Source organism: Cydia strobilella, chromosome Z, assembly GCF_947568885.1.
Source record: "Cydia strobilella chromosome Z, ilCydStro3.1, whole genome shotgun sequence".
Lineage (NCBI taxonomy): Eukaryota > Metazoa > Arthropoda > Insecta > Lepidoptera > Tortricidae > Cydia > Cydia strobilella.
Window position 1 is genome coordinate 31,507,389 of NC_086068.1, and position 23,620 is coordinate 31,531,008.

The following is a 23,620-nucleotide window of genomic DNA, read 5'->3' on the forward strand; positions in this document are numbered from 1 at the left end:
ACTTAACTCATTGTTTAATTAATTTATATCTTTATATCGGCAATACTCCTTTTATTTATTACATATTACTGTATTAGGTAGCTGTTTGATTAGCTAACCTCATTTAACACTTTAAACTCTCGCGTTTTGTACACATAATTAATTAATGTCTATACCGGGTCTAACGCGATTAAATTTCATTATTTTACCATTTTTCCGACGTTTCAACTAGGTTGCACTAGCTGTGGTCACGGAAGACTGACGTCCCAGCAAATGTCAATTGAGATTTGAGATATTGGTAAACAACACTAAACTACCCGACATTAGTTTATATAAATGTTCGGGGTAGACAAGTAAATTTTACCTCACCTCATTTATTTAAAAATTTAATCAAAAGTATACTGACTAGATTTGTAGACTATCCAGTTTTTTTTTATCAGTATGACTGGATGGATGGTCATGCCAGTACCTCAAAATCAAATCTATAAATAAGCCAGATATATTTTACTTTATTTGCGTTCGCTGATAATTTATTATATCTGCACAGTTCACTTATTATTGTTTATTATATATATATAATTTCGTTTGGATTATAACTTTACCCCGCTCTTGAGGTCTTCAAGCGATTTCTTGCGTCATATTAGAAACGCTTTATTGGATGACCTATTACAGGGTATACCCATTTATTTTAATACAACGTGTGACCTTGCTGTCAATTGTATGACGATATAATACAACATCAATGTATTAAACAATAGGTCGTACTAAGTACGATGCCGATTTAATGAACCTGTCGATTGACACCAATTTTGCTATACAGCATGACTATTTAGTCCTGGCTTTAAAACCTGGTGTTTTCAGTCTATATTTATATTATTTAATGAGCAGACAAGATATGCCTATTTGCATTGACCGATTTAGTAATCAGATTTTAATATACACGTGACAATTTAATGTCTAGGATCGGGAACCTGCTAGGGTACTAAGCACCTATGTCAATTTAATGAACAAATCAATTCATCTGTATTAACCGATTTTGTAATCAGATTTGTTATTTCCGTGACAATTTAATGCACAGGTACGGGAACCTGCTATCTCAATTTAATGGTCAGATCAGTTTATCTGTTCTAACTGATTTTGTTGTCAGATTTGTTATTTACGTGACAATATAATGTCCAGATACGGTAACCCGTATCTTAATTTAATGGCCAGATTAATCTATCTGTCTTAACTGATTTTGTTATCAGATTTGTTGTTCACGTGACAATTTAATGTCAGGTCTGGTAACCCGCTATGTTAATTTCATGACCAGATCAAATTATCTGTCGTGACTGATTTTGTAATCAGATTGGTTATTTAATGTCCAGGTTCGGTAACCCGCCATGTCAATTTCATGACCAGATCAAATTATCTGTCGTGACTGATTTTGTAATCAGATTGGTTATTTAATGTCCAGGTTCGGTAACCCGCCATGTCAATTTCATGACCAGATCAAATTATCTGTCGTAACTGATTTTGTAATCAGATTGGTTATTAACGTGACAATTTAATGTCCAGGTTCGGTAACCCGCCATGTCAATTTCATGACCAGATCAAATTATCTGTCGTAACTGATTTTATCGTCTGTTATTTGCGTGACAATTTAATGTCCAGATTCGGCAATCTGCTAGCTGCAGCTGTTTTATGTCTATCTAATTACCAGATAAATTTATCTGCTATGATTTCATAAATCATGACAATTTAATGTCCAGATTCGGTAACCTGCTAGCTACAGCTGTTACATGTCAATCTAATAGCAGCGTTTTACCTTACAATAAAACGGTTAGAAGCTTAATGACCAGATAAATCTATCTGCTATGTTTTCATAAATCGGTTTCATTATGCCATCCATAATGTTACGTGTGACAATTTAATGTCCAGATTCTGTAATCTGCTGTTTCAAAATAATCAAGTCACTTGGGCTCCTGATTGGGAATCACCTTACATATTCACATTACTCGTAGCAAAGTAAATATTTTCTTCCTCTCACTACAATAATATTTAAATAAACCAACTATGTATTACATTTGCATCACACAATTGCATTCTGATGGAACTAAGTTGCAATAATAAAGCTCCAGTGTGAACATGTCGACCATGAATGTAGTGTCATTGTACCTACCTACCTACGTTTAAAAGTGGAAGTCAACATGCAATTATTTGCAGTGTTGATGCCTGGCAGGCTATAAGCTTTAAACAGTGCTATTAACACTGGCTGCCTCCGAGATGTTTTTTTTTATTTGTAGGTAGATCTAATTGTTGTTAGTCGCACATCCAACTTTAAAGCCTACAATTATAATTGTAACGTTCAACGCTTCAAATATCATATTGCTAGATGGCGTTACCGAATGGAAATATTGTTTTCTTTGTTTTTTAGAAGTGAGTGTGAAAGGTGTACCACCAGTGCGTACTCTCACTTATCACTTGTTTGAAACAGTGGATTCGATTTTAAACCAATTTTTGCACACTGACAAAACTTGATAATTAATCGAGATCGACTGACCTGTCTTCCCTTTCCTCTTTTCTTGTTTTCGTCGTCGCCACATGTAATGTACTGTATTTACCTCAGTATATCATACGATGTAATGTATTTCCAACGATTCGCCAACACAAACATCACGCGGTACGTCTGGCTCTGCTCACGGCATAATATCGACTGGCCCTAACTGTCAGTGACGTCACCATGACGTAAGCGCTCGAAGCGTCAATACACTACAGTAGTTAATCAATTTATTACACAAATGTTCAAAGGTATATTTATGTATCTTTGATTTTTCGCCTTGCATCCTTCTGACTGTAGTTTTAGCCACATAACTAAGATTACATCGTTATTATGTTGATATTATGCTTCACATACATCGTTGCCTTAAACATGGAGTATAATTAACAGGTTTTCATTTAATATTTTCGTCGGAACTCATATTAAATAACACAATAAACAACGCACAATAAATCCAATAAAATAGAATTACAGAGACACGATGAAAAATGTTCAACTTTACATCCAAAACGATTAAAAAAACACCAACGCGTGTTTGAGTAGACATTTTTACCGCTAATATTTAAATGAAATATAGTTTGTCAAAGGACTGTCTCATTTCAAACATAGACAGAGATAATCATACTCATCTTTGTCTTACACTGAAACTAGCACCCAAAAGAAAAGGATGAGTATAGTTTTTTTTGTTCTTATTTACTGACAAACTGGTTTGACGAACTATATTTTAAATCTGTATTTGTAGGTAAATTTGCAATTCAATATTATTGGAATTTGTTAATAATGTTTTATTTATATATTTTTTAACAAGTTTGGGAACAAATCAAATTATTTTATTAAATATTTTGATTTGTGTTTTTTTAAAGTAGTCACACTACTATATATAAATTAAAAACTGTAATAGATGTCATATATTAAAGAAAAAGTGACGAAGCCCTCCAGTGGTGAAGGCCGGATTCACCACTGGAGGGCTTCGTCACTTTTTCTTTAATATATGACATCTATTACAGTTTTTATATATTTTTTGTAAATTCGATACAAATAAAACTGCAAAATATATTAATTATCGTTTATTGTTTTTTTTAAGGGGTATTGGCAGAATGTCATTCCGAACCATAAGCAAATATTGGTTATAGTTTTTTTTTGGCTGAATGTCATGATGCTGTGTCACAAATATATGTGAAATGCAAATTAAAAAAGAGCCACTTCCCGGCCTAGGCCTGCAACTTTGTATGAAATTTCATTACAGACCCCTCGTCTAGCCGCGCCGGAGTCGTGATACTTCCCAGCCTAATATAAAGAACGTAATATCAATATTACGTAGCATGTTTGAGAAAAGTAAATAATTGTGATTATTAACTATTTAACGGATGTGTAACAGTGTTTTTAAGTACACTTAAGAGGCCGTAGTCGATTTTGGAGCAAAAATGTAAAATTGATAGATTTAGTCGTTAAAATTATACACGTTTTGTTACGTAATATCTAAATAACAAGTATTGATTTCTATTAGCACGTCTTCTCATCTTGCCTTTTAATAATGAGGTCGCGAGCGTTCGTCACCGGTAATCCATGAAGAGAAGGGGCAGTTTTTAAAAATTCATCAAAAAATCATGGTGGTAAATTATACAAATTGATGTATAAAAATAGTTTCAGCAAATGTTGTAGATTGTTTTAAGTATCAAAATTACGTTGAAATTAAGTCGATTCATTTTTGGAGAAAATTGATTTCGTCTAACTTTCATTTACACTACTTCAAAGTCATAATAATAAAAATGTAGTCTGATAAACGTCAAGTACAGGATATGTGTAATACAAAATTACCATGTTTAGCAGTCCAAACATTACGAAGTTTACAAATAAGAGCGACAAAATCAGTGCTTTACGCGCGTTTACCTAAACGTCCATCAGAAAAGCAAACATTACTAATTTAGTGAGTCCGTTTTCAAAAAAATGATCTAATAAAAGGTAAGATAAGAAGACGTGCTAATAGAAACCAGTACTTGTTATATGAATTAGGTAACAAAAGTTGTAAAATTTCACGGTATAAATCTATCGATTTTACATTTTTGCGACTAAAATCGACACCGGCCTCTTAACATGGCGGGGCGTTCAGTGGTTGCCTGCAAAAGCAATAGTTTGAGAAAAGAAGCGGGTGTAACATTTCATGCGTAAGTACAAGTTTTTCGTATTTTGATCATGTATTTCTTTCCTAAATCTCACAGGAACCAAGTTACAGAGTTACATCATTAGTTGGATTATGACAAACTAGATAAAATAGGATATATCAGTAAATTATTGCTAAAAATAAAACAGAAAGTGTGGTTACGTAAATGGTCAAATTCAGTAGTATTTTATTTAGGGTTGCAAACAAATAGAAAAAAAGACCCCTGCAATTACCCCATATTTCGGGAGTTTCAAGCTATTTGATATTTCCAGCTTTCCGACGGAAGATGAAATACTTAAACAATGGATTGCGGGAACTGGAAAAACAAACTGGATACCTCACAAATACTAACCTAACCTAAGCTGTGATTTTTTGGTTAGCTCTCCTTTTGGTGTGGTTCGCCGATCCTAAGAATACTATCTATCATAGGGCTGCAGAGAGGGTGTTCCACATTCAGCACAGCTTATATCTGGCTGAAAGTTCACTTTAGACATTTCTGGTAACCTGTTTTGTTAAATTATCCTTTTATTCCAACAACCACCTAATCTCATATCAACTCCCTGAGCCACATTATTTTATTTTTTGTCGAAAACTTCATATACAAGTTGAAATTGTAGGGACCAGCCATACTGCGCAGCGACTGTATAGTATAGGTCACACTAAACAACTTTTATTATAGGAAAAGAAATTGGCTGTCACATACAAATCGGGACATCACATCAACTGGAATGTATGAAACAGCGAAATGTTTCTTCGCGATTTCGGCATTGGTATAAATTCATTTACTGCATAGAGTATGGCTGGTCCTTAAAATACCGGTGCTTACTGAAACAAAAATCCCAGTAGTTACCACTGGTAAAAGGTGGGAAACAAATTACCATTAGTTACCAGTGTTACCACTGATAACAACTTGGTGGTAACTAGTGGGAATAACCAAAAGTGACCGGTTGCGACTACATTCGCGATTTCGCTTGCTATAGGTACTAGTAAGTTAGTGAGTCAAAATAGCGACTCGCTCATTACGTAATTTGAGTACTTGTTTGCAACGTTTTCCAGTCGCAAAAAATACCCTAAAATGTAGTCACATTTTAGGGTATTTTGTTGCGACCATGGTAACCCCATATTATGACGTCACAATATGTCTTTCTCTTACCCCTGGTCGCTCGGTTTCATGTCTAGTTGTAATATACTATGTCTATGGTTCACGTTCAGAAGCACCACTCGCGCTTGTTCAGTTTAGACCTTTGAGTTATGTTCTAATTTCATATTTATGAAAACAAAAAGCACATCGTAAAGACCCATCGTATTTTTCGTGCTTTATTGTTTCCTAAAAGTATACGCAAGACCGAAATATAGTACAATACTATATTAATCATTGATGAGGCCTAATTATAACTAAGAATATGTTTCAATTCATTATGATTTATATCTAAAGTCCAAACCAAGACTTTGACATAAAAATTATGAATCCTTTTTACTTTTTGCTAAGTAAAACCAATGTTGAAAGTAGTGAAAAATAAAGATAAACTAATTAACCATACCGTACACTAATGATGAAACACAGTAGGTAATCACAGACAAAGCTAAAGAACAAAAAGAGAAACAAGGAAAACGTAAACGAAACTACGAATTATATAATTAAGGTTCACTTGGCCATCAGAAGTAAATCCTTTTGGGTCGGACGAGAGATCGCCGGAACAATTTGCGAGATGGTCCCTGGGGCGTCGTTTTGTACTTTTATAGGCACGATTTAAGTGCGAATAGAATGGGGCAACAGATGTTTTAAGTTAGGTCCTTCGTCTATCTATCTAATCCCGCACGATGCCTTCTCATCTTTAGATTGTTTTCGATCATCTGCGGGGATTTAAAGACTTACAGGGTTATCTTTGCTTTGATACTCTTTATTTGAAATGTCAAAATGTCTGTTGAATTATTAATGGAATTCAAGAATTTATCCAATTTTTAATAAGTAAATATACTATACTTAGATATCAGAACTGTAGGAATAAGTACTGTAAAACGCCAATATTCGTTATTGGCAACACTGATAGTTGCTTCGCATTGTGACCGGTTGCGCTTGTAATACTATTATTTCGTCTAAAATAAAATGTTAATGGTAAGTACGCTTATCTTACTAATTTTTAAGAGTGAAAAACTTTCAGTGTACCTGCATCAATAATAAATACATATACTATACACTTTAATTATACGTGAGTTTGAAAAAAAAAACCTCAACTCGATAACCCATACATGTACACGTTGTCGGGATGTCTGTGATTCTCTGTACGTCGTTTTGTTTTGTTTTGTTTGTTTTCCAATCACTTAAGTTTTGAGTTGAGTAATCAATGTAAAAGTAAAATTAAATATTTCCGAGATACTCCTGTATAAAATCTATAAATTACACAATAATATTTACCATGTTGAGTATAAGAATATAAATATAATCTATATCCTGCTCTAAAAAAAGAAATTAACATTAAAAAAAATTATCGAAAATCAACATCATCTCACTAATCTATTAATTAATATAATTTCCCCTATTAAATTTAATGAGGGGGGAGCAGCTATATTACTTGACATTAAAAAAAAAAACATAATTTTATTGAAGGAATAAAATTTATTATCCCATTGTTAATAAACAATCTTCGTCTATGTAAACGCTCATTATTAATATTAGCTAAACGAAATATCCCCGAAGAACATAGACCATGCCCAATTATTAATACATAAGAACCTAACAATCCCCAATATCTTATTGTTATAATCCCCCCAATAACTAAACTTATATGAGCCACTGATGAATATGCAATTAAAGATTTAATATTAACCTGACAAAAACAATTTAATCTAACATAAAATCCCCCTAATAAACTAATAATAATTCAAATAAAGTTAAATTTTAAACCCACCTGTTGTAAAAAAATTATAACTCGTAATAAACCATAACCTCCTAATTTTATCATAATTCCAGCTAAAATTATTGACCCAGACACAGGAGGTATTTTTACTAAAAAAGCTATAATTATTCTAAAATAAAGTAAATATAAATTTAAATTAAAAAAATTTAAAAAATAAATTATATTATAATTTTCTTTGTTAAAAATAAAAAAAATCCCAAATAATATAGGAAATGAAGCAAATAAAGTATAAAATAATAGATATAAACCAGCTTGAATTCGTTTAGTTTATATCCCCATCCCATAATTAATAATAATGTAGGCATTAATCTCCCCTCAAAAAATAAATAAAATATAAATAAATTTATTACTGAGAAAGTTATATATAATATAATTAATTAAAAAAAAATTAACATAAAATTTTAACAAATAAATTTTCTCTTGCTATTAATATTAAACCACAAATTCAAATTCTTAATAAAATTAAACCAAAAGAAATTATATCACACCCAAATATATAACTTAAAGTTCTAAAATTATATAATCTAATTGATATAATCTAGTTGTCAAAGTTAAGTGATTGGAAGTCAAGAGTCCATATTTTATTCCTTAGCAGGCTGAAGAAAGAAAAAAAAAACGTTTATTATATTCTAAATACATATTTTTCTACTCGTCGAGTATAATCTGTGTATTACAACTTCACATGCAACACTACAACCTTACTCTTTTCAACGTTGGATAGTCTATGGCACTTCCGACTCAAGCATAAGAATTTTTACAGTACATATGGTGCTACTTTCTCGCACTAGTGCGTAAAGAGCACTTTTCGTGCATATGTCGAAAGTTTAAAGGGCCATATGTACTGTAAAACGTTGTACGATACACGTGCGAATAGGTAATTCGCAACTCGTGTCGATTTAAAACACTCCCTGCGGTCGCGTTTTAATTTATCGCCACTCGTTTCGAATTTCCTCTTTTCCGTACTTGTATCGTACATAACTATATCGATACGCTTTAGCAAGGAGCAGGCACCAGGGCCTCATGAGAGTCATGAGTTACGGAGGTGTCGTTGACCAACTCGCCGGGCCCGGCGGCCGGGGCGTACGAGTATGAAGGTATCGCGGGCAGCGGCAGCTCGCGTATCTTAGCTGTATACTTTTGGTTTTGGTTTGGTTTGGTGGTATGATTATACTATATTGAAAGTATTATTTTTTTGTCTCGTAGAAAAAGTATTGTATACAATTGTGATATAATCAAGCTTTTCAATCTCGTACCTTACTTAAGCAACTCAGCAAGCGTCGTTGCTTAAACACGGTACTCGACTGAAAAGCTCTCTATTATATCACGATTGTATAAAATACTATTTTGGGCAGGTACATATATAGGAATCGTCATAAAATGGTGTCAAACTCTAAAATTTATTTAAGGTCAATGTGACCAATTCCGTACTCGGGCTATGTTATGTTTCTTTTGGATTCAACCGCTGGAAAAAAAAAACAATCTTTTGATTGCTGAAACTAAAAGCAATCGCTACTTCGATAAAAAAAAACGCTCGTGTACGGAATTGACCCTATGACGGAATTGGCCACTTGAACATGACTTTAACCTTACCGAAGTAACCTCGGTTTACGCTATCGCAATATTTTTAAAGTAAACCTTTTTAATAAAAGAACGTAAGTGCTGCCAAGATACTTTCTTTTGCTTGTTACATTCGTAATATCTACCAACTCCTTTTAAGTATGTCCTACCTATGCATACTGTACGCTGAGCATGGCCCAACATGCTTGATCGGTTTTTATTAGTAAAGTCGAATAATCAAGCGAAAAATTAAAATTCACAAATACATATAATTAATTGTAATTGAAAATTGAGAAATTGAAATTCTGATGCTCGCGCGGGTTCGTACCTGGTGCAAAGGTTGGCCATCGCTATCCAATGTGGTAACGCGGCCTTTTTGAATATAATATATTTTTTAATACAGTTGCTCAAAAAGTGCTAATTTTCGTGGCTGTTTAGCATGCGGAAAGTTGGTTTTCGCGAACTAGTGTTTTTTTCTATTCCAATTTTGATGAGTGTTAATATTAGTTTCCTTTAAACGTCGTGATCAACATAAAAACTTACTGTTAATGTAAAAATACGAAAAATATACATATTTCATATTTTATTACTTATCTCTTCATCATTATAACACGTTTATTTTTAAATAATAATTATTGAAAAACCGTTTTTAATAAGTTGTCTGAATGGAACGGAATATGCCGAAACGCCTGTCAAAGAAGAGGCGTTTTTTCTTACCGTAAGCATTTTTTAAGTTTCCAAAGGCAAGTCGATATTGTTTTTATAAATATACGATACACAAATAATCGTAAATAACGATACTTAGGTAATAATAGTATAATGTTTTATATTTACAATTGTTTCTGTCTTATAGAATATTCTAGTCGAATAAAACCACCTTACCATCATCACCGATTACCATCAGGCAAAAAAAAAATTTTTTATTATACAAAAAAATAAAATTAAATTTTTAATTTATTTAAATTTATTTAATTTAATATTTTAATAATTATTTAATTAATTTAAATAATATTTATTTAATTAGTTTAAAATTTACAAAATTTAAAAAAAAATATGATGTCAAAATTTTTTACTGCGATAGTTCGATCTTATAACGACTTTGTAAATTTGTTTTCCAATTTTAAGTTTTCAATAAGTTGCTTATAAAATGAGTGAATCAGAGTTTGAAATAGATTTAAATCAATTTGAAACTCTAATCTGGTTTTAACACCGCCAGACATTTGTGAGAAGGCTGCAATTGCAAATGAGAGCGCTTTGCCAGAAAAATTTAAAAATAAGTATATTGCTATTATGAACAGTTTGTGAACTGGAAAACAGAACATAATGCAAAGGTATTCTCAGAAAACGTTGTTATGGCCTATTTTCTAGAACTCGGAAGAATACCAGCTTCTGCCTTGTGGTCTAAGTACTCGATGCTGAAAACTATGATAAAGACAAGGAATGATATTGATATCAAAAGTTACAATAAATTGACTGCATTTTTAAAGAGACAATCTACAGGTTATCAAAGTAAAAAATCAAAAGTATTAAGCGCAGAAAACGTGGAAATAGTTATTTGTTATACAAGGGTGCAAAGTTGTATTTTACCCGCGAGTGTAGAATTGAAACACGAGCAAGCGAAAGGATTCTATAGGTGAACCACGAGCGAAGCGAGTGGTTCTAAAATAGAATCCTGAGCGTAGCGAGTGTTTCAACACACGAGAAGTAAAATACATTTGCGCCCGTGTATAACACAAAACTTTTCACCTCACTATAGCGAGGAAAATGCAACATCCACAGGCGTTAGATCATCTTCATCACTGGAATCACTCATTTCTTTACGATATTATAACAGAAAACTCTGGAAGTTGTGTATTTTTACACGAGTCGGTGAGAAAAGTTTTTTAGTAAAAAATTTGTTGACAATGTTGACATTTCTGACGTATGAAAATGTCAACGATGCGTTTTGAAGTTGCATCGACTCAACTTGTGCGTTCAGAATTATATTTAACATCATTATAAAAAAAACAAACGTTTCTTATGGAATTTTAAGGTTTATGACTTAAAATCATTAAATAAAGCTAGATTTGGTATTTTCATTAGATTCTCAAACCATTTATTTAATGATAATTAATATCGAACGAATCATTATCATAAACGATTTACGTATTGTTATCTGTCAAGCTACTTAAACACGCTCCATCCAAGGTCAAATTACTTTCCCCACTAGTGGATAAAACGCGTTTTTCCCCGCTTGTATTGAAGGATAAAAGACAACTTTACGAGCTAGTGAGGGGAAAAGTTTATGAATAATGCTCTAGATCATCTACATCTAGCTACAAAGCTATGATTTCACTAAAATTTATGTTTTTCAGTTCATCATGAGGTAAGTAATTCATTTGATTTTATAAGTAAAGTGTGATTTTGTTCGTAGGTTGCACTCATATTTGGGATTTGTGGAGCCTGCAGGCGTGAGGAACTGGCGAACATTATACTAAAAGATGTTGAAACTCACGGAAATATACTACTAATACAAATACCTAACACCCCATATAACCATTTTCGGTCGCCGGTACGACACGGTGTAGACACACTCTTGCGTCGACACCGTCTTTTCCGGTCACAAAACCGGTCGCCGTTACGTCGTCGTTACCAGAATGGGGAAGGCTCGACACAGACACATTGTGGTCACAAAGTGTAGTCGCCGTGTGCACACATTGTTACCAGTTTGCGACTAGTTATCCCAAAATCATTCGTTCAATCGTTCATTTTGTTCGTTTCAAATTGGAACTGTCAGATGGAAAAATACTTAAATAAAAATAAGTGACGTACATTAAAACGCCATCTCTAAAGAGGATTAACAAGACATAAGTATTTTTTATTTGCATTTATATTGCAATAGAGCTTAAATTACTATGGGAAATTAAACTGCTCGAGTGATTTGATTAACTAAGTGTAATTTTATCAACGCGCCACCACATTATTTCAGTTTAGCCAAAAATATATTTATTTACTTCTCAATGCATGTGTTCATAACTACAGTATTTGATGCATTTTTAGTACTCCGATGCGTATACTATACTTAAATAATTAAAATAACGCTTTACATACTTGGATTCTAAGCCTTCCAGTCACCCGGTTGACCTGGATTTTGACTGTTTTTTGTTGCGCTGGTTCTAGTTCGCGCCTCGGAAGAATTTGCACCCGTTTCTCGATGCAATGATAAAACAAAAAAAACGTATATATAAATATATCCCTACACTCACCCCCGTGGCGCTTGTGCAGGTCTTCGTGGCTCCAGTTAAACTCCACTTTAAGTGTAACTTCACTTTTACTATCTTCACATCCAATGATCTTCTTTAAAGTATTTTAATAATAAAATTCACCGAATCACATTTAAAATTCGACCGCACGGAGCTCTGACATTTTCTTTCCTTTCTTCCATCAAATTCAAAATTCTGTTCCTTTTGTTTGTGTTATGCGCATGCCCCAAACGAGAGATATATATAAGATAAAAGGTGAGAATGAACGAGATGACAAAAGTGGCATAACGAAACAATTTAAGGATGCGTTCCGAATAGTTTGGTATTAAAACTAAACATTCCCCCGCCCGAGAAAGGCTAAAGCCTTTATCAACAAATAAACAAAATTCAACTCTATTAATAAATTAAAACACTAAACTAAAACAGTTTGGTATCGCTACCTCCGCTTAATCTTCCAAAGGAAGCCTACAAATTTTAACAACCGGCCGCGTGAAGCTACCTGTAGAAGTTTTAAGACGCACTACCCTAACAACACCGTCTTTGCCGGGTAGCAATTCCTCTATTCTTCCTAACCTCCATTTCAGAGGAGGTAAATTTTCCTCCTTTATAAGAACAAGATCGCCCAGCTTAGGCGGATCAGTTGGAGATGTCCATTTTCTACGCATTTGAAGAGAATGAAGATATTGGTCACTCCATTTTCTCCACAGGCGTTGAGACATAGCTTGAATTAAGTTAAAACGACTCAACCGCGAGTTTGGCATATCCTCAAAATTGTACTCCGGAACCGAAAGCAAAGGTCTACCTATGAGTAGATGGGCAGGCGTCAAGACCTCTAGTTCATGAGGATCTTGGGACAACGGGCATAACGGACGACAATTAAGAACCGCTTCAATCCTGGTAAATACCGTTACCAATTCGTCGAACGTCAAAACCTGTTCACCTATGACACGCCGCAATAATGTTTTAGCCGATTTTACGGTCGCCTCAAATAGACCACCGAAATGTGGCGCCGCTGGAGAATTGGACCGCCATGTTATTGACTGCTTGGCCGCGCCGTCGCTAAGCCCTTGCTGTACTTCCTGAGAAGTTAAGTATCTACGCACATCATCCAAATACCTATTTGCACCGGTATAATTAGTTCCGCAATCTCACTCGGCATACCGCGTCGAGATGTGAAGCGAGTCAAAGCCGCGAGAAAACCTTCCGTTGAAAGGTCAGTGACGCACTCTAAATGGACTCCTTTGGATGCAGAGCATATAAATACGCAAAGATACGCCTTTAGAATTTTTGCGTTCCGCAAACGAGAATGTTTAATGCTGAACGGACCAGCAAAGTCAATTTGCACAGTGTGAAACACACCAGTCGCGTTAACCCGATCCCAGGGCAACGCTGACATAATTGGCGCTGTAGGCGTAGCCTTGGTCCTAAAACATTTCATACACTTGTAAATTCGTGTACGAACCACTTGTCCTGCTGAAAGAATCCAAAATTGCCGTTGTAATACCGCCATGACCACCGTAGCTCCCGCATGGCAATAAGTCACATGAAAATGATCTACGATCAAAATCGTTAAACTATGTGATTTGGGCAAAATCACCGGATGCTTCCTTGGAAATGATAAACTCGAATGTTCCAAACGACCTCTAACGCGCAACAAGCCGTCATCCCCAATAAACGGCAGAAGCCGACGTAGCCGCGTGGAACATTGTTTATTCTGGGCCAAGCAGTGGATGTCGTCCGCAAACTCCTCCTGCAGGACCAATCTAATTAACCGCTGCAAAGCGAACCGTCGCTCTGAGACTGTCAACACCCCTATAAGTCTTTCAGACGAATTCTTGGCATTGTTGACAAACCGGAAACAATATGCTACGACCGCCAATAACATATCCAACCGACTAAACCGCGTAAAAATATTATCTTCGTCAACAATTCCGGCTAAGGCCCGAACATTTACCTTCACCTTCCGCAATCCAGGTAATGGATCTTCCGCTTTATCTATTATATTCCTGGGCCAGGTTTCCGCATCACCTGACAACCAAGGAGGACCCCACCATAAAGGGTGCTCAAGCAGCACTGATGCGCGACCACCGCGACTCGCGACATCAGCAGGGTTCATTTCTGAAGGTAAGTGTCTCCAGGCTATGTCTAAACCGCAATTCACAATCTGTGAACTCGATTTCCCTTTGCAAGGAACCGCTTTCCAATAGCTAAGGACCGCTTCTTGGCTAATGGTACAGTATTTACAATATTTGAGGCACAAAGAACTTGAAAGGAAGCCGCAATAGTGACTGGACCCGATAACGCGTAGCCGAACACCGTTTTCGTCATCAGTGGAATGTGATCATTGATTTTAATGCGCCCGCTAAGTACAGTGTCACCAAGTAGATCTTCGCCTATTAAAATGTCAATCTCTCGACTGACAAAGAACTGTTCATCCGCAAGATACAGTCCCCGATAATTATCTGCTAATTGAGCCGGCAACGAATATTCAGGTAGGTTATGTGTGATTTTATTTAAGACCGTAGCTGTGGTCACTAGCACAGGCTGATCCGTCAGCCTAGGTGCCATGGTTAAGTTAACTGCTCCCCTGCAACCGCTTATAGGAGTACAGTTCAGTCCTGTGATTGAGGCGTCAGGCTTAAACCGCTTTAAGCCCAACTTCTGCACGCATGACTCCGATATAAATGTACTCTCGCTTCCTCCATCCAGTAAGGCCCGCGCCTCCTGGAAGCTTCCGCTACTGTCCAGTACTCTTATTATTGCCGTCGCAAGTAGCACCTTTCGCTGATACATATTAGGTTTATTGACCTGTGATGCCATTAGTCCAGTGACTCCAGGGACCGCACTTCCTGGACTGCCGCTGGGAAAAGGTGCACTCACAATAGGAGCACTTGGAGAGGACGAGCTAGCGTTGTGAACCTCCCCACTTGTAGTAAAACTGTTTGACGTCAAACGTTGTTCACGATCTGAACCAGTTGCCGGAAGATCGAAATGTAATAAATAATGGTGTTTAGCCGAATTACACTTGTAACAGTTCTTGTTATAAGTGCACTGGTTAATGTTGTGACCATTCAAACACTTGAAGCACAACCTAAGCGATACCACCTGACGCTTCCTAGCCGCAGGTTTCATCTCTAAGAATTTATCACACTTAGCAATGAAGTGTCCGCTTTTTCCGCATAGTCGACACGACGACGCCGAACCCGCATAACTCTGAAATGCCGCATGAGCCTTTACCGCATGGCTCTGTCCACTTCCACTACGCCTTCCCGCTGACGTACCGGCCTGTGGTTCCGCACTGGATTCCAAAATCCGTATTTCGGTTTCCAAAAACCTTATAAGGTCCGTGAATGTGGGTAATTCTTTATCAGCGTGTTTGTCTTCAAAATGTTTCTTCATGTTGCCGTCTAACTTTTGAAAATTAATATAAAACAGCAAATAGCACCACGAATCAACAGGAAACTCCATCTTTTCCAAGGCTTTTGTGTTTTCCATCAAAGTATTTAGAAACATTTTTAAACCACTTATCCCTTTAGTGGTGACGTGGGGTGCACTTAACAAATTGTGCAACAGACGATCCGCCAACAACCTTTTGTTGTTATACCGTGTATTTAACAAATCTATCGCGACCGAATAATTGTCCCCTGTGGCCGACAAATGCTGGACCAAGGACTTTGGTTCACCTAAAAGCGACCCCGCTAAATAATACATTTTTTCAGTATCCGATAAAGTGGTATCATTGCCAACCAAAGATTGGAATAATTCCATAAAAGAAACAAACTCTTCCACCTGTCCCGCAAAGGTAGGAAGTTTGACTTTAGGGAGAACTGCCCTATTCCGCGCGCTCTTAGGATTGTCATTACCGCTACCGCTGCTACAGCTATTGTCCGCATTAGCTGAAGCGTTCAAATTAGTTAACCCTAAATGACGTTGTTTGATAAAATAATATATTTTGTTGTACGTCTCGTACTCCTGAAGATGACCTTCCAAATCAAAACTCTCTATATCCGCAGCAGAGAGTTGAAGTTCATAAAACATTTCCGTAAATGCCTCATAAACTTTCTCTAAATCTTGAAACCGCACCATAAAATCACTTTCTTGTTCCGAAGACAGTTCGGGATTACAAGCCAATCCATTCAAAACATCCATACTACGACATGCCGTATGATATTTCATTTGCAGCAACTGTATCCGCCTAGCTGCCGCCATGTTTACGTTAGTATTTGAATACGAAATCCAAATAAATATAAGCAATAGGATCCCGAACCCGAACAAGAACCACACCATGAAAGCTACAAATTACAATTACACATTATTTTTATTTTTAATGTATTTGTACCGCACACCGCAATAAATCTTTAAATTTAAACCGCACAACTAATATATTAAGTTTTAACCGCTAACTTTAATATACTATAAAATATTTATTCCGCTAACTTTGAAAGAAAATGTTTAGAACCCCTGAAAAATTGTTTATGTACCGTAATTAGCATTAAATACCGATAAATAATACTCTATACCGCTTTTACTAGAAATATAAATGTTTAGAAAAATACAAAAATTGCACCATAGCTGAGGATCGAACCCTCGACCTCACTAATATTAAGCAACTACTACAACCACAAGGCTATAGTAGCAGTTACCAAACAGAACGAAATAACCCTATAGTATCTGAAACTGACAATATGGTAACTTAGCAACCAAAACTGTTTTAATTTGAAATGTCAAAACCAATATAATGAATTTATGACAAATTGAATTTTGCAATTGAATTTCTTTTACAAAGTCCGCGACCAAAAAATGTGGTATGTATGAAATATAAGAATGAAATATAGTAAAATAAAATCCCCAGCCAATATATAAAATATTAAAAAATGAGGCCTAAAAATATATAATTCCCACAAAATTGGTGTGAAATGAAACCGCAGTGAAAAAATGATTATATTTCGACCGCTCGAAATATAAAGATGATAAGAAACGGATGAAATTTACCGAGGCGCCGAAAATGAAAAATCCGGCTCGAAGACCAAATGGATTCTAAGCCTTCCAGTCACCCGGTTGACCTGGATTTTGACTGTTTTTTGTTGCGCTGGTTCTAGTTCGCGCCTCGGAAGAATTTGCACCCGTTTCTCGATGCAATGATAAAACAAAAAAAACGTATATATAAATATATCCCTACACTCACCCCCGTGGCGCTTGTGCAGGTCTTCGTGGCTCCAGTTAAACTCCACTTTAAGTGTAACTTCACTTTTACTATCTTCACATCCAATGATCTTCTTTAAAGTATTTTAATAATAAAATTCACCGAATCACATTTAAAATCCGACCGCACGGAGCTCTGACATTTTCTTTCCTTTCTTCCATCAAATTCAAAATTCTGTTCCTTTTGTTTGTGTTATGCGCATGCCCCAAACGAGAGATATATATAAGATAAAAGGTGAGAATGAACGAGATGACAAAAGTGGCATAACGAAACAATTTAAGGATGCGTTCCGAATAGTTTGGTATTAAAACTAAACAATACTACTAAACTTGTTAATTATGATGTAAATATATGGTTTAAGGCTGAGAAAAATTCCAGTCACAAAGTGGTCGCAATGTTACTTACGACTCTGTGTAGACTCTGTTTAGACACATGTCGGCGCGTGACCAAAAGTGGTAACAAAGTTACTGCATTTGCAAAATGGCTCCTTGTGTTTATTTGTTTTCAGATATTCTCAAAGTGTAAGAGCCATGCCGTGGTCAGTAGTGTTGACGTAGGAATATAAAAAAAAATGTTGTTGGGATCTCGACAACGATATAGTTTTGCCTAGCTGTTGCCCGCGACTTCGTACACGTGGATTTGTTGGTGTTGGTGGTTATAATGAGCATAGAACATTATGCAGCAAAAGCATAGGGACAGTGACGGTTAATCATTTGTTAATAATTATACAACGCATGAGATTTGTCTGTCAAAAACTAAGAGGTTTCAACTGAAAAAAAAATTGTATTCGATATAATCCCTCTCAAACCCCTTAGAATATTTTTTTGTCCATTATTTAAAATAAATGTTCGCTCCCGATACAAAGTTTTCACAAAGTTTACACCTCTAAGGATGATCGTTTTTTAATTATATATATTTTATCTCTGACACCTAGAGACTTTTACATCTCTAAACCAATTTAGTACTTTTCTGTTGTTTGTATATTTTTTATTAGTTTTTTTTTGTGTAATTTGACATTTAGACTGAATACATATCTAACAAAGTATCGAATATTTTATTGATTCCATATTTGTAATTGTTTCTTGTAATTATTGGATAATTTTATTGCTTGTAAAAATTGACATGTAAAAGTGCCTGTTTGCTGAATAAATGTTTGATGTTTGAAAAACTGTGAAATTAGTTTTCGTCTATTTTAATATATGTATTTACCAATAATATATGTATTTTAAGCTAGGAACTTGAAACTTTTACCACGTTTCAAATTCCTAGCTTAAAAGAAAACTTGTACCACTTATGTGCCACTTTCAATGAAAATGGTACTTATTGGCGGTTGTCAATAAGGCGCTATTTCCATACAGCTTCAATTTGAAATCAACCTTATTGACAAGCGACAATGTGGTACCTTATGGTTGAAAATGTCACATATAAACTTACATTCCCTTTTTAACCCCCTTAGGGGTTGAATTTTTAAGACGGTTGGAATAACTTTTTTGTAATCTTATAATATAATAATGACTTTCTAAGAAGTTTCAAAGCATTTGTAATGAATTCAAACTTTCAACCCCCTTTTAACTGTTTTAGGAGATGAATATTTAAAAACGTTGAAATTACTTTTCTTGTATTCTAATAAGTTATATGCCTTTATACAAAGATTCAAGTCCAGCACTCAAAAAATACAAACTTTGATTTCAACCCCTTTATCTCCACCTTGGGGGACGATTTTCAAAACTATTGAAATTAGTTTTCTTCTATTTTAATAAAATATTTTTATTCTGTACATTTTTTATTATTCCCACTTTTTTGTAAAATATTGACAAGCGTTTATATGGTTATCATTATATACATATATCATCATTTGGATTGCTCATGATGACTTACTCGCATTACGAGCACACGAGACACTAATGGTACAGTTTGACAAACCTTGGTTTTCAAGAGGTATTCTATATTGTCATTTGCTGTCACAATGTTTCGAAACAGTTCGGTAACCGTTACGACACATTGTGTACAGATTTGGTCACACAATGTTTCGACACCTTGTTACCGGAAAGTGTAGACACGGCGACCACACTTAGTTACTGAAACAATTCAATTCTCAGCACAGTCGCAAAGTGTAGTAACTGTTACGACACCGTTTCGACACATCTGACATTTAGTTACTACTTTGATGATTCTGCGACCGGAATGGTTATATGGGACCAAAAACAACTCAACTCAACAACATCTTTTACCGTTGATGGCCCATTTGCCGAAATTATCAAAAAGTATCAACAACAACGATCATCAAAGGGCAAAAGTGACAGATTTTTCCAAAATTACCAAAAAGGTAAATGCACAGCACAGGTCATAAGGCCTAAATAAATTTGGTAATATGCCCAAGGAAATTGTCAACTTTTTGAATTTGCCCGATGCTGATCAGTATACAGGACATACATTTAGAAGGACGTCAGCCACCTTACTCGCTGACACTGGTGGTGCTGGTGATATTACAACTCTGAAGAGACATGGTGGCTGGCGTTCAAATAATGTTGAAGAGGGATATATTGAAAAATCGGTACAAAACAAACTAAAAATTGGACAAAAACTAGCATCATCAATTAATATAAAGCCGGGCCCAGCAGTGTCCAACAAAGCAAGTATCCACATTTCAACCGGACAACCCTGACAGTTTTGAACCCCAGCCAGGCCCATCTAAACAGTCAAGACCATATGTAAATTTCGAACCACAATCTTCACAGACATGTGAAATTAATAATTCACTCAGCCAGACGACACTTAACTTACCAACGAAAGCTTTCAATGTTACACTCAATAATTGTACAAATTGTGCTATTAATTATTATGTCAATAAAAAATAAATAAGATAGAACTGTATTAAAAAATTGATGTTACAGAAACAATAATATAAAAGTTTACTTGTTGTTTTCTTATTTTTTCGCAACTGTATTAAAAAACTTCGTTCGATACAAGTGCGGAAATGTCATTCTTCACTCGTACCGAGTACTCGATGTCTCGGAACTCGTGAAGTAATGACATACTTTCCGCACTAGAATCGAAAAGTACTATAGCTTTGTAGTTTATTGATTAATTTAGATACTTTAAAGTTACGTTATTTGCTAAATTGAGAAAGTTTTAGAGAAAGTTCGAAACAGTATTTATAAATAAATAAAAAATTACTTCTTAAAGGTTTCCGGTAAACGTAAAATAAAATCAATCAAAATAATACATTTCGATGCTAGTGCGGAAAGTATGTCATTACGTTACGTGTACCGAGATATCTTGCCACGAGCCGTAGGCGAGTGGCAAGACTCGGGACGAGTGAAGAATGACATATCCGCACGTGTATCGAACGACGTTTTTTAATACAGTTGCGAAAAAATAAGAAAAGCAACAAGTAAGGAATGGAATTCGAAAATTTTATATTATTAATTCTGTGACACTGACATAATTTACATTGACATTATGAAGAGGTGTTTTTCTAGCTTTTATTCGACTAGAATAGGTTTTGTTATTGTTATTGAACCCACTTCAATGAAAGTTTTTTTTTTCAAATGCATGTTCTATAAGACAGAAACAATTGTAAATATTTAAACACCTAAATATCGTTATTTACGATTTTTTGTGTATCGTATATTTATAAAAACAATATCGAATGTTGCCTTTGAAAACTTAAAACATTCTTGCAGTAAGAAAATACGCCTCTTCTTTGACAGGCGTTTCGTTCCATTCAGAAACTTTATAAGGACGGTTTTTCAACATTAAAAAATAAACGTGTTATAATACTTATTATGATGAAATGGTAAGTAATAAAATATGAAATATGCATATTTTTCGTATTCTTACATTAACAGTAGGTTTTTATGTTGATTACAACGTTTAAAGGAAACTAATATTAACACTCATCAATAAGTAGTCATGAATTGGAACAATAAAAATTTAAAAAAATTGGAAAAGTAAAAAGCACTAGTTCGCGAAAACCAACTTTCCGCACGCTAAACAGCCACGAAAAGTAGCACTTTTTGAGCAACTGTATTAAAAAGATTCTTTGTTTCTATTGTCATTGTGCTAACAGAGGCGAATGTAACTAGTGCATGTATCAAACTAAACCAGGAAAGAAATGCGGTTCCAAAGAGATCGGCCCATTGCCAGTTAGATTTTTGTGTTAAAAATAAGATGCGGTTATGATTGAGAAATGCAATCTGACTACTGAGCCTATGAAAAAATATCTTTCTACGTATAATTTTTTTTTCTTACGCTCAGTAGGAAAAATACGTAAACGTTAGCACTGCTGTGTAAGTCTAATTATCAATATCATTAATGAATTTTATTTTTAGTTTCCCAGACACAGACAGTATTATTTACACGAGGTTCGGATTTGACGATTTTTATATATTTCCATGAGGCACGAAGTATTATTCTCACATCAGCCTTTTTCCAGTTTTGCCTCTCTTTCAAACGTTTCGTTTTAGTGGATGGTGGTAGGTGACTTGATTGATACTTTATGTATCTAAAATTAAGGCATATTTTGAGGTGTATGAATAGCGGAATGAATCTATAGGGTTCAACAGATTCATCACCCTTCCACAGAACCTGCTGATATTTTCACTAAGAAGGTAAGTTAAGTTGGAAATTCATCCGTATAATCTACTTTTTTTAATTTTGCCTAAATTATTACCTGATATGCTGCCTGCCCCAGAATTATTACCTGATATGCTGCCTGCCCCAGAATTTAGATGGAAAAAGCGACCGATTTGTCAATAAGTGATATGCTATTGTTGAAGAAGTGATGAAGTTTATTAGTTATTGGCTTATTTATAGTTATTGGCGAAGAAGATATTTGCCCTTAGGGGCCTGAGGTATATAGGTAGTCCTATCAAGAATACCGGGCAAACATGAAGATAACACTTCGACAATGTTTCAAAAAATTGGTTGTAGGGCCTAAATGGCTCGTCAAGAATGTTAACGTCTAAGTACCCATTGAAAACGATCGACTCAATGGTTAAATAAAATTGCAAAAACACAAAAATAAAAAATAGTGGAGGCAACAGCATTATATGTTTTTTTTGTTAATGATAAAATATACGGCTATACGGCATTCTTTAATTCTTCCTATACATTTCTATTCGATTCTTATACTTTGTTAATTTTTCAGTACCTACTCCTCCTCCTGCGGTTTTCTGATTTCACAAATTCGAAGTAAAAACTGAATGTGACCTGAGGGGAAAGAGTCCCAATATACCTACGTACATATATGTAACTTCACGATTAACCTTGCCGGGTTGGGCCACTCGTAATTTTTGCCAACACAGCAGCTTTTCATAGTCGTAATGTTATTTAAATATTAACATGCAGCGGACAAATATAATGGTATACGTTTTATTTGCCTCACTCCACTGTTATGCACTCGATAATGAAAATGGGTCACTTTGAAAATGTAAATCCTATACAAAGTGACGCGTTTCCATTTCACTTCAGTGTATTTTTGTTCTTACAAGAATAAATTATAAGTATACCTACCTAGGTTTTTGTCAAAAAATCATTTTCGGGTCAAGTTTTTATCGCTGATTGTAATTTTCTTTCCACGTGCAACTAATACTCATCGAGACAATTCTAACAACCCCAAACACAATTGGTTTGCGTTGTTTTCTAGACTTTCCATGGCCACCTCCTGTCTCCATCATCATGTCATCATAATATTACATTGCCATCCGATTTACATATGTATGCAAAATTTCAAAATTTAGTTTCCAAGATTTGAACCACACTAACAAGATAAACTAACAGGGCAAGTTAAATAAAAGCTTGTAGTAAAAATAAAGATCTTACTGCTGTTTTTAGCTCTTCACTTGGCGTTTTGTAAAAAGAGTCAAAATATTTTGAATTTTTAGTAGGTATAATTATGTCACAAAGTGATATGATGAATAATTTCTACAATTCGACACATAGTTATTGACAAATAAGTATAACATAGAATACTTAGGTGCAATTTCACATTTCGCATTGCACGTTCTTCAGTAATTG

The 23,620-nt window shown here is 34.9% G+C and overlaps 2 protein-coding genes and 1 long non-coding RNA gene across 3 annotated transcripts in view; all 3 read right to left on the bottom strand.

Moving 5' to 3' along the window:
* LOC134754504 (uncharacterized) overlaps positions 1-23,620 on the bottom strand; it is a 579,708-nt gene that overhangs the window by 363,514 nt on the left and 192,574 nt on the right. The gene's annotated exons all lie outside the window — the stretch shown is intronic.
* Positions 1-23,620, bottom strand: part of LOC134754469 (neuroligin-4, Y-linked-like) — a 114,384-nt gene that overhangs the window by 90,007 nt on the left and 757 nt on the right. The gene's annotated exons all lie outside the window — the stretch shown is intronic.
* Positions 1-23,620, bottom strand: part of LOC134754351 (inactive ubiquitin carboxyl-terminal hydrolase MINDY-4B) — a 209,799-nt gene that overhangs the window by 41,430 nt on the left and 144,749 nt on the right. The window lies entirely within an intron of this gene.